Source organism: Dermacentor silvarum, chromosome 1 (assembly GCF_013339745.2).
Source record: "Dermacentor silvarum isolate Dsil-2018 chromosome 1, BIME_Dsil_1.4, whole genome shotgun sequence".
Classification (NCBI taxonomy): domain Eukaryota; kingdom Metazoa; phylum Arthropoda; class Arachnida; order Ixodida; family Ixodidae; genus Dermacentor; species Dermacentor silvarum.
The window spans coordinates 269974628-269987078 of record NC_051154.1 but is presented as its reverse complement, the minus strand read 5'-3'; the positions used below and the strand labels follow the sequence as shown (position 1 = coordinate 269987078).

The 12451-nt window shown below is 48.6% G+C and overlaps 1 non-coding gene across 1 annotated transcript; it reads right to left on the bottom strand.

The window, feature by feature from the left end:
- Positions 1 to 7744: 7744 nt before the first annotated feature.
- Trnas-aga (transfer RNA serine (anticodon AGA)) lies at positions 7745 to 7826 on the bottom strand. The gene has a single exon. It is a non-coding gene; the product is annotated as a tRNA-Ser (tRNA).
- Between the last annotated feature and the right edge of the window lie 4625 nt (positions 7827 to 12451).

Here is a 12451-nt window from a genome sequence, read left to right as displayed (position 1 = left end):
GTACGTGCGTAGCTATAATTACGTTGATTTATTGCGATAGCAATTATATGCACACTTCAACCGGATTTTTGCCGTCGCCGTGAGGTTCCGTTTAAAGTTCAAGGGCTTTTAAATCGTCGCCGCGCGCCGTATGCCCGGGGACGCGCGCTATCACAGAGAGCGAAAGCACGGCGGAAAGCAAACGCGACCGTCGCACGAAAGGCCTGGGGGGGGGATGGGAGGGAAGGAGGCGGGGCGACGCTGTGCTCCGGCACCAAAGGCGTATCTTGCAACCGCGTGCTAGGTGAACTTGCCACTCAATATCCAACGCGAAAGCAAGAAAGCGGGAAGGCAGCGCAGCTTCTACTCCGCCAACAACGGCGCTCGTACTTTGCCCAGCTGTGGTGGTCGCCCGCACCATCTCTTATCTCCACACGGCTCTGACCTTTGTATGCGCTGTGCATTCGCCGCTCAGTTTCCGTTGAAACGATAGACCGCACGAACCTTTGCCCGCTGCGGCGGCTGCGCTTGCTGCCAGCGTTTTGACAGTCGTTGTCTGCGGTTATTCAGTGTCATCTATTCATGTTTGCTTGTGCGCGCTGACACCACGCTTGTTAATTCAGTTAGTAAGTGAATGTGTCCAAGTTTACGCAGCCGATAAAACTACTATCCCTACTCCGAATAGCTCTCTACTAATTTGCTATTGCAATGGATGCTTCGGCTTTCGGGCGAAACTGCGACATTTTTTAATTTTAATCAGTAATAAGCGGGTACCCCTGGTGTTTAGTGTGACGTCACTGATGACGTCACTTCTGTCTTGAAATTTCACGGGAACCTATACTGAAGCGGTGGGTATCTAAAGTGTACGATTATCTGCTTTGGTGTACGGAAGTTACACCTTACTTTCTAATTATTCCTGACACCTAATTTGCTCTTTACTGTACAAAACCTGTGCTGTGATGTCATATCTATCATCATCCACAAGCCGAACCATCAATATCTACCTGTTTTTATTTTTAAACGAAGCTTTATAGGCTCACTTGTGTCGGGGTCGCTGTACGCGTACGCGGTATCATCATCAGCATTGGCTCGAGCGTCGTCGTCTTCTTTCGTAGCTGGCTTGTTGGCGCCCCTCGGGTAGCGCTCGTGATCGTTCTCGGCACGCGCTTGTGCCACTGCTTCCACGTTCGTCATCGTCTGCCCCAGTACGTTGGCGCAGTTGCCGCTCATCATTCCAGCGTTCACTTCTCTTCTGGCGTTGTAATGGGGAGGCACCGTTTACAGGGGTATGAGCCATTGCTGTTGGGGTTATGAGCCAACATTCATTGTCTGAAATGACGGACATATTTAATTTTGAAGCAATAAAATTTCGAAGAATCACATGCGGCAACGGTGGGTGAATGCTGCTAACCACGCCGCCGATCAAACTCGATACCTCGAACGCAAACGACAACAGCGACGAGCAGAGAACCGTACAACGCAACGGAAGGAAATGTTGCACGAAAGGGAAGGAAAAGTAGAAGGAAAGGACTGGACAAGTAGTACGAAAGGGAAGGAAAACTAGTAGGACAGGGAAGGAAAAGAAGTAGGTCAGGTACACACACGACAAGCTTTGCTTACACCCCTTTTTCTCGACAGGAGAAGGGCTGGTAATGTTTTTATGATTTAGTTTTAATTTCGCCCCACCTATGTGACAAACGGGGAGTCGGTCCCTAACCGGAAGTTGCTGCGCAAGAAACAAGCGTGTCACTCGGTGCTCGTGCCAGTGAAAAAAAAATCCCGTGGTTTTTACGGCAGATGCCGATGACTCCGAACCAGTGCAATTGTCAAGTGATTCGTATATGACGTTCAAAGTGCCAAAGCAATATTGGGGCTGTGAAAAATAATGTGGCAAAGGCCCCCAGAGACCGTATTCTGGATTGATCACATTCGATTATATTACAGCGCACGCTGAGTGGCTAGGCCAGCGCGCGTAAAAATGTCGTCGCTCCAGTGAGGTGTGGTACGTCTCAAAACGACAATGGTCATACTTTTGGTGCTTGCCACGAAGCAACCCCTACAACAACGCTGGCCTAGATGACGACCGCGCCCGGCGGGGATTACTGACGCGCAAAGAAGCTCCCTTCGAGGTGACAGCAACCACCGTATTCTGTGGAGGCGGTGTAACGGCCGTCAAAGCCATGTTTCTCAACTGGCTACAAGCTAACCCTTTCGGAGAGCCCGCTAATTTATGCAAGCGGCCAACGTTGACGACTTCCGTGGGAAGAGCGTCGACATCAGAATCCGACGACTTCCGTGGGAAGAGCGTCGACATCAAAATCCCAATTGCATCGGTTGTATCGTATGAGGAGGCGATTGCGCATCAGTCTTGCAAGTTTGTGCGAGATCATGGGCGAAGGGCTGCGAACACTTCGACCCTTATGATAGGCAGGCATTGAGTAATTTAATTCCCTCGCCTAGTGGCCTAGGGAAAGCGAGGGCTTAAAAAGCGGATCTTTGGTGCAGTGTAGTGTGTGCTGACGTGTGTGTGTTCAGACATGTAGTGTGATCATGTCATGCAGTGTGCTCCCATATCCATGGAGCCAGTTGCGAGTTATAAATATGTAAAATAAACCCATTCGTTTTCATCAACCTCCCGAACTCATCTCCTCACGAACAAGCAACTCTCGGCGATAGATACGGACGATCGTGTGAGTCAGCTTAGTCAGTTTAGGCGACGTCGCGGTACAGCGCAGACCAGCTACCACGATTAAGGCTCACCCGTAGCGTATGCATGCGACTTCCCTGTGTGACGCCTGAGTCCGAACCACAAACCCCAGAACCGAATCACAACAGGCGTCGCTCAGCAAGTAACGACAAGCAAAAGTAAAAGTATCCCAAAAGTGACCATTGACAGCGCGGTTAGGTTTTGACTAGGGGTGTCCGAAGAGAGATTTTTGAGACTGAATCGAATAGTGCCAGAAGCGAATTGAATCGAATCGAGTATCGAATACTTTTCGAATAGTTTGCGAATAATGAATTCCCGTTATCAAAATTTAATATAAAACAAACTTCACATCCAAGTATTCTGAAAGTTAGCCAGTTTCTGTCATTACATAGTATACGTCAAGAAGCGTTGTTTCTTAAAGCACAAATGGAGCATTAGGAGCAAATACGTAGTTTCTTCGGAGGCAAAGTGCTGTTCAGAGAATTCGAATGATTGCTGTACAGCCTGTAAAGTATGGCTACCTAACTGATGTCGCCTGCTCCAATACGAAAGTTTTCATGTTCTATGTCTATACTAGGCCCACGGGGATGAAAATTTACCGTGCTTTTACTCCAATTGTATGTTTATTTTAGCGCATTTGACGTTTTGAGATATTCGAAAAGTGTTCGAAAAATATTGGCATTCAGCAATATGGCCTATTTGATTCGAAGACTCGAATAGGACACTATTCGATTCGTTATTCGAAAGTTTATAATATTCGCACACCCCTAGTGTTGGCCACCTGACGTTAGGCATGTATCACAGACATAGGTTGCTGTGATGACATGCTGGTCATGACGACGGCATCAAAATGTTCTGAACTGACAACATTGCAAGCCAATCCATTATCACGGGATGTTGCTGGCGAGGTTTTTTACGCCGACGCTTCGTTGCACTTTACACGGCCACCTCGGCGGTGTTGCGTTCGACCAGCGTGAAGGCATCGGCGTGTTGGTGAATATTTGACGAACGGAAAAGCAGGATACGTAAAATGAAGTGGCAGTTTTGCCCGAAAGGTGAACTATCAATTGCGATAGCAAATTAGTAGAGAGCTATACGGACTGAGAATACCAGTTTTATCGGCTGCATAAACTTGGACACATTCGCTTACTAACTCAATTAACAAGCCTGATGTCAGCGCGCACAAGTGAACATGAATAGATCACACTCGATGACCACCGACAAGCACTGTCAAAACGCTTCCGTGAGCATGCCCGGCGTAAGCAGCGAGCGAAGGTCTATCGAAGGTCTAACGCTTGAACGGAAACTGAGCGGCGAAAGCAGAGCGCGAAGAGCCGTGTGGAGATCGCTTTCAAAATACGGTGCGCGCGACAGCCCGGAGCCGCGCAAAGTACAAGTACGCTGTTGCTGGCAGAGCAGAAGCCGCATCCCCTCCCTCCCGCGCTGCCTTCTCGCTTTCGTCCTTTCACGTGGAAGATTGAGTCAGGCCCCGCACACTCTCGAGTTTATCAAATGACAAGAGAGGGCGAAAATCAACCGCGGCGTGTTACAGCATGAACCGCGCAAGTGGAGCTACTGTAATTTGGTTGCATACCTTAATTCGTATTTTTTCTGCTCGGGGCGCTCAACACGGCTCAATATTTGATCTATTAGTGCACATATAATAACTGACAAACAAAGTTACGATGTAATGTTTTTACAAAATAAGCAGTCTATTGTTTTTATTGGACTTTTGTTATTAAAGTCGGTGTTTCGTTACTTGAATAAAGGTTTTGAGGCCTCATTGACGCGTAATAAGCAGCAGCCCACTGGTATCGATTGCAGTCCATACCGTTTATCGATTCAAATATTTGCGAACGGGGTGATCGTTTCCTTTGAACAGCATCACGCAGATTCGTTTTAATTAGATATCAATAATATCTCAGCCAGTTCATGCGTCCAACATTCGATAGCTGCTACTAAGCGAACGTGTTTAAAGACGGTGACGTTTTATCGGTTTTATCGGCTGCAGCATTTTACTGGCAAAACGGCTGCATGCACGGCTTCCGCCGTTATTGATCTGCCGCGTCTGACCGCGTAATGACGTGTTGCTTGAGAAAAAAAAAGTGGTAGCCAGCGCGAGAATTCATCGCTGGAACCGAGCACAGTCGTCTTGAAGACTACCTACGAAAGTGGATTAACCTTGCAGCCCCTGGGCGTGTGTGCCGGTGAGTAAAAAATCAGTGCTTCGCATTTTCAACTTTGAATTTTTTACGTGCGAGGCGGATAAAACAGATTCCTGTAGTAAATTATTAAAAGTGGCAAATAATAATGATTGTAAAGATATTGCCCTTCCAAAGCAATCCAAACGAGTCTCTTGCTATTTTGCCAAGTTTCTAAAACTGCTAACATGAGTACAGCATAAATATTAAAGTTTTGGCTGTTTCTGCATAAATGGTACACCGCGATAATTTCACTGCACATTAGTGACAAATGTACTTCCGGTGATACAGTTAGATTAATTGCATTTGAGACATAATAAAATTAATGTGTTTATTTCTAGTATCTGGCAGAAACAATTGTCATCTAATCGAGGCTTGACTAAGCACCACCCACACAAAGACACCACTGAAAGAAATGCACACTCAAAACAGTGTTGTTGTTGTTGTTGTTGTGCGTGTGTGTGTGCGTGTGTGTGTCTTGCTGTCATGGAGCGTTTTGCGCACTGTTCTTTCACGTACATGACTCACAAACTCACCCCACACTCCCACAATAGTAATTGATGCTCTTTTTTCTTTCGACTCCAGCATCCACGGCACTGCTTATATTTGTTCATCCCTTTGGACTCTATTTATCTGGACGTACAAGTGAACACCGAACGTGTCACCACTGGAAGTAAAATCAAGGGCCAGAATCCTCATAGGGTATGTTTCTGAACATTTCAACTAGAACCGTGATTTTTTCATTTATGGGACTAACTTTTGTTTCATCATTTTTTGCTTGCATGTGTGTCATGGCTTTGTCATGTCTCTTTTCAGGAAGACGGACAAAAGAGGGATTATTGGTCTGCAAGCTGCCCACGCTAAGACACAAGACGCTCTACTGTCACCATAATGACAACAGGTCCTCTTGAACTACATGCCTCACCATCAAATGTTTGCAAGTTTACCAAACTTCCAAACGCCTTTTTATGGCGCTCAAAGGGAACGCTTAAAGGGAAAATTAAGGTAGCCTGAAATTTTTTGCGCGATAGCGTTAAGGGTCCCGTGTCGCAGAAAAAAACTGGTGAACGCTTAAGCTTCGCTTCTAAGAGCGGAACGCGATACCATTAGTGGCCCCCGTTTGCATCGCATGTTTCTTTCAGTGGGCTTCACTGCAACAGAGAACGTGGGAAAGCCAGCTTACAAAGACGAAGCTTACACCAATCCCCTTAAAGTCGCCCTGACTTTTAAACAGGAATGCATTGCTGGGAAGACTTTTTTCCAGGGGCAATATAAGTCGTCTTATATTAAAATATGTAGGCCCTAGCACCTTTTATTATTATTTTATAAATTGTTTGATATTGCCCCGATGCGCGCGCGTGTCCAAAACGCATTAGGCAGGCGAAATCGGTGTCTGCCCAAGCGCCGGCGTCGTCGGTGGCGAAAATCATCCCGAGCCACCCCGACCGTGCAGGCCCTCCGCGTGGTGCAAGGTGTTAGTGGAGAAGAAAATTATTCCGAACCACCCCGACCGCGCAGGCCCTCCGCGATGTGCAAGGTCTTAGTGAACAAAAATTGAATTTCTCACAGTGAAATCTGTCAGAAAAATGGTAAAGTAGGACTCAACCACAACCTACAGGCATGATAGCGTCGGATTGTTATTTGAATACGAGAAAACATAATTCTGTTACGAGGAACCTCAAACACAAGCCCATTTTCCAGCATTTCCACGATTCATACAGCGGCGCGCCCGGGTAGGTTATTTTCAGAACACCATACAGATGGCGCTCTCCTCCTCTGCAGCGTAAAGCGCTTGTATCTACTAAAAAATGTAAAAAAAATTATGAGATATGCAAAATGAATTGCCGCCTAATAGGCACTATCTCCGAAAGACATCAAAATGCTTCATTGAACAGGCGTGCCGGGCTGCGGCCGCCGATGTTCCGGGCTGGTTTGCATGGTCGTCGCTCTAAGAGTCAAAGTCCGACGAAAAGTCAGCATCCTCAGACCCACTGCTGCTCGATAGATCGATAAAAAGTGCCGCGGAATCACGACATCTACGATCTTTCAAAGCGCGCGCGAAGCTCCCGAAGCGGCCATTTTAGCTTTCTGCTTTGACGATCGCGAAACTTCGGAGCGCGTTCAAAAATTACCGCTGGGCGGGAAAAATGCGAACAGCTTTGAATACAATAATACAGTGAGGTACCGAAAGGTACCAGCTAAGGTACCGAAAGCAGTGCTTCAAGCTATCGATAGCAGGTTAACGATTCCCAATGGGTACGGTAGGGAAAGAGTGAAATAAGCGGGACCATCAGCGCGGCAGCAAGGCGGGAGCCTTCCCTTCTCCCTCCTTTACTCAGAGACGTGTGATCCCTTACTCCGCGCTGCTATGCTGGTGCGAGTCCGTGCTAGTGCGAGTCACCTTTCAGTGCCAATAGATGCGGAAACCGTCCAATGTCATTTAAACTGGCGCTTTTTGTCGCACAGAGTGTGCTTTACTCATTCTCCAAAAGAAGGCAGAAGTCACCTTCCGCGCCTGATATAAATAAATTGGCGGCGACCAACTCGCACAGCGCGCGGCGACGATGCCGTAAGTTTTTCAGGTTTTCGCAATGGATATTCCTTGCATATGAAATACAGCTGGTAAAATTTATGGCACGGTCCTTTGTAAATCACTTAACAAAGTGTCCATGCAGGATAAAGACGAAATCTAGTAAATGGCACGTTAGGATGCTCGCACATTTTCTCAACATTGCTGTCTGCAATGCGTCAGTCGAATACCGTCGCGATGCAACAGCTTTGGACGTACAACAAAACAGGTACCACATGTACAAAATGCATATACTCTCCATAAGAAAAAAAAAAAGAATAAAAGAGTCGCAGTCGACAGGATTCGAACCTGTGCGGGGAGACCCCAATGGATTTCTAGTCCATCGCCTTAACCGCTCGGCCACGACTGCCGCTGGCGACGTCATGTATTGTGTTGTTATTAGTCTGTGCGCATTGCGTTGCAAGTTCTTTCTCTTTTGTTCGCGAGTGTTACGGTGGAACTTGCGGCCAACCTTTTCATTGTCCAAGAGGGCACTTCCACAGCCTTCTTCGCGATGCACCGCACACGCAAACAACTGGCTCCGTGCTTGGACAATGCAGCCACAGAAAAAGGATGAGGGAAACGCAAGTGAGCCGCAGGTTTAAAGGGATGCGGTCACAAAAGTTGGTGGGTGGTTTTTGCGTCGGAACAAAAGTCAAACTGTTCAAAATAACGAATACAACAAGCTGCTTTCAAAAAAAGAACAACAAACCTCTTTCTTTTGCAATTTATTGTTGCACCTTGCATCCAAGCGGCCGCCGGCAGAAGCTGAAATTTGACGTCATAATACCGCCCCGCGCGCGCGCGTGCGGCCAAAGTCGGCCACAGCCTCCGCAGTGTTTCCGGGGGTGTCGGTTCCTTGCAGCGTTTGTTTAAACCCTTCCGGCTATCCTGGCACGTGGTCCGTCTGAAACATTAATGTCTTACATGCGCCTTCCCGCGGTCGTCACTTCGTATTGAGGCGTTCGTCGCGGCGAAAGGAAATGCCGAGACATTGCTGTTATAACAGCATCGTCGGTCGTGACACGCCGTCGCACACGTTTTCCACAGACGAGAACGTGCGTAAACTTTCGATACCAGCCTGTCAGCCATCAAGCCTAGCCTGGAGACCTCTAAGAAATGACTTCATTTGCGCGGACCACTTCGTCGACGATGATTATGTGACCAGCCCGGCTGTGCTGAAAAGCCTCGGCATGCCGCTCAGAAGGCAACGCCTAAAGCCTGACGCGGTGCCATCGGTCTTATCATGAAAACGCAAGGCAGAAATGATCAGCGGCGCGTTTGAAAAGAGGAGGCGAAAAGATGTCGGTACTGTTTTCGTTCACTTGCAGCCTTCTTGAGCTGTGTGAGGGCGAGGCTGGCGCGAGATGCCCGAGGCTGGGCACGAAGGCAGTGATGTCCTTAAAAATGTTGGCAAAGCATAGTAAAACAATACAAGGCTAGCGCGCGCGACAGACAAACACGCAGCTCTCCTTCTCCATAGGATAAAAGCGGAGAAACTGGGGAGAATGCCAGACAGGTGCCGCCATCTGTCGGGCGGCTGGCGAAGTGGACGTGAGAGTCTCGGAGGTACTGATACCTCACAGCAGTTGCTCATGCCGACGGCATAAACTACTATTAAGTCATCCACGCAGTGCTGAAGTACCCCGCAGCTGCCTCACCTGTGTGCGCTCATGAAGCTTGCAGAGGAAATGACAAACAATTCTTGCATAAGTGTTTGGTGCAGAGCGAAATCTTCACGCTACGGTTCGTGAAAACCTGACCGGCACTTCCACGGCCGGCTGCTCTTCTTCATCGCTTGACGCGGAAGGCTCGTAACCGTAAGCGGTAATATTTCTTGCCAAATTGGAATGGTTCTCCTCTTCAGACGTGTACTCATCGCTGGTAGAGGCACTAGAACTCGAATCCATGCTCGCGATGGCGGCGTCGGCGCGCTTCGAATGAGCGCGGCCGGCCGGCTTTCTATCCGACGAGGGCGTCGGGACGTCACGCCCTCCAAACTCCTGCGGGTCGGGCAGCGAGGCGCGCGCTCACAAAAACGCCAAAAATAAAGCCATCGGCTCAAAAATGAGCTAAGTGACTACTTCTTTTCAGTGTAATCACATGAATGCTGAAAATGCAGAAAATAAATGCCTCATGAGGATTCATTTTCACCATTTTCTTAAAATTTTCAGATTTTGTGTCCGTATCCCTTTAAGAAATAGCCATTGTAACCGTGATATCGGTCCTTAAAAAATGCTGCCAAATGTATTGGCATTAAAGGTAACACACGTACGACCTTAACTAGAACGCCTATGCATTTCCTGGCAGATTTCAGAGATGGATATCTCGAAATTGGTGCTAGTCTTAGGATTTATACTAACTGAAAATTACTTTACTACTCCTCGGCTTCAATTTCGCAGTTGCACCTGCCGTGGTCGCTTAGTGGTTAGGACGTTGCGCTGCTGAGCAGGCGCGGTCTTGGGATCAAATCCTCGTCGCGGCAACCGCATTTTGATGGGGCCGAAATGCAAAAACGCCCGTGTACCGTGCATTGGGGGCACGTTAAAGCACCAGGTGGTCAAAATTAATCCGGAGTCCCCCACTATGTCGTGCCTTATAATCAGATTGTGGTATTGACATGTAAAACCCCGAAATCTAATCTAATTTCGCAGCTTCACCACGAGCCATAATGTGAACAATTAAGAAAAGTATTTAGGTAGTATTTTAATGAGCTACCTGAACATTACGGTTTAACATGCTGGTACTTTCTGCCCCTTGAAGAAATGCACCTGAAAAGGTGGCACACCGCTATCTTTTAGAGGCGATTTCTAGAAAAGCCGTGTGGACTAAAAGAAAATGAGAGACGGCCCTAATCCTTGGCGTAGGTGTCTGCTAGTGGCACTCGCACCTCGGCGTTGGTGTACCCTGGTGTAGGGCGGCAAACCGAACTCGGAGGAGCGAGCTAACGGAACTGGTGGGAAACCGCCACGCGCAGAGGAGCGGGCGAGGGAGCGAAGGAGGGCGCGACGCGTAGTCTCCTAGCGGAGGGCGCACGAGGGGCGCCTTACGCGCCCCTCCGCCGCTGTCGTGAGACATGTAACAAGCGCTGGCGCGCGCGAGCGGGCGACGGTAGGGTGCGTCGATGTCCTCCTCGCCCGCCGCTTCGTACAGGGTGGAGACATTCTTTGACGGCGTTGGTGCCGCCAGAACCGGTTCGTTCCAGCCGCCGCCGCCATGTTCATGCCCGCCGCGCACGCTGCCCGGTGCAGGTGGTAGGACATCGCTGCGACGAGTTCGCTGGGTGTCGTCGGTACAAAATGCCTGGTCTAAGATCTACGAAAGACCTGTGGCAATTGACACCTCCTGACAGCTGACATAATAAAAACCTGCATGGCGACTGAAACGTCATGACAGAAATCACGTGTCTACTCGTCACTTATTGACCTCTTTTCTTTAGCACCGGCATTTTTTTATGTAATAGGAATTTCCAGGGCTGCATAAGAACATGCTGACAAGCAACACAGAAGAAGAAGTAGTTTAATGATTTGAAAATGTAGAGAGGTCGGCCGGAAAATGGAACATCTGGCCTGCTACTCTACGTAAAGGAAGGGGAAGAGGGAAAGAAAGAGGGTCACATTGGGGGATGACAATGGGAGGAACGAGGTGAAAGGATACATTGCATAAATTTTATCACAATCGTGAGTCCAGGCCCGTGTCGCCTAAGAAACGTGAAATAGCACGCATTGTCTCTATCGTCTGCCAAGTCTGTGGCCATGCGCCCAGCAAGAGGTCTTCCGACAGTGGTCCATTGTATAAATGCCTCAAGGTAGCTGCCAGTGTCAGTCTTGCGCGCGCATACTCAGGACACACCACGAGCACATGGTGTATAGTCTCTATAACACCACACACTGAACAGTCCGGGGAGTCTGTCCGTCTAATGATGTGCAAGTATTTGCGCGGGAAAGCGACGCCTAATCGCAGTCTGTGTATTAGGCATGTATGAGGGCGTAGAATTCCACGCAGAACAGGAAATTGCATATCGGGATCCAGCCTTTTAAGGCGGACGTGACGAGCGTCTGGCTGTGTCGTCGCACTCATTAATTTTGACAGGAGGCATGTGATGTCCGGTCTAGAGAACGGCACTACAGTTCGTAGGCCATTGCTGAGGGCGCGCTTTGCTTCAGCATCGGCCATCTCATTATCATTGAGCCCACAGTGTCCCGGGATCCATTGGAACACTATGCGGTGGTGTTTTTCTTGAGCGCATGAAAGTAGCTCGGTAATCTGTAGTGCCAGAACTTGATATGCGGTGTGGCGCAGGTAGCATCCCAAAATTTGCAGCGCGGGTTTTGAGTCCGTGAAATGCACCATTCTTGAGGTCTTTCCCCGCAGATGTGGCGAATCGCTTCCCGAATAGCCACAAGCACTGCAGCGGTTGATGTTCAATTGTGATCTATAATGAAGCCTCGAGTCATCTGCTGGGCTGGTATCACCACAGGTGCTGTCGATGCATTTGGTGACGCGGACCCGTCTGTGTAATCATGAACATAGGTCTGGTATTCTGACCAGGTGTATGCCAGAGCAAGTTGTTGTAGTCCGCTAACGGGAACTAATGATTTCTTTAGTATGCCGGGGACATGCACGCATACCGAAGGTTGAACCATCACCCACGGTGGTTGGACGGGGTGATATGGAAGGGCATAGCCTGTTGTTATGTGGGGTAGATGCCAGCGGAGTGCACTTGTGAAATTGCTGTCCGGCCGCAACACAACAACAACACAGCAACACAGGTTCACCGCGTAACTGCCCGAATAACAGCAATGCTGGCAACGTAGCAATTTTTGCATTCCTCTACGAACGCTTGTGTTAAAAGCATTATTTCCCACTCTGAAACAAAGTCAGTGATTGCCGCGCAACCTAATTTCTGTATTTACAGCTCGTAAACAAAACACGCCACGCTGATGAGCGGTTGCAACGCGTTTTACGAGGGTATTTCCAGACGACAGCATTAAA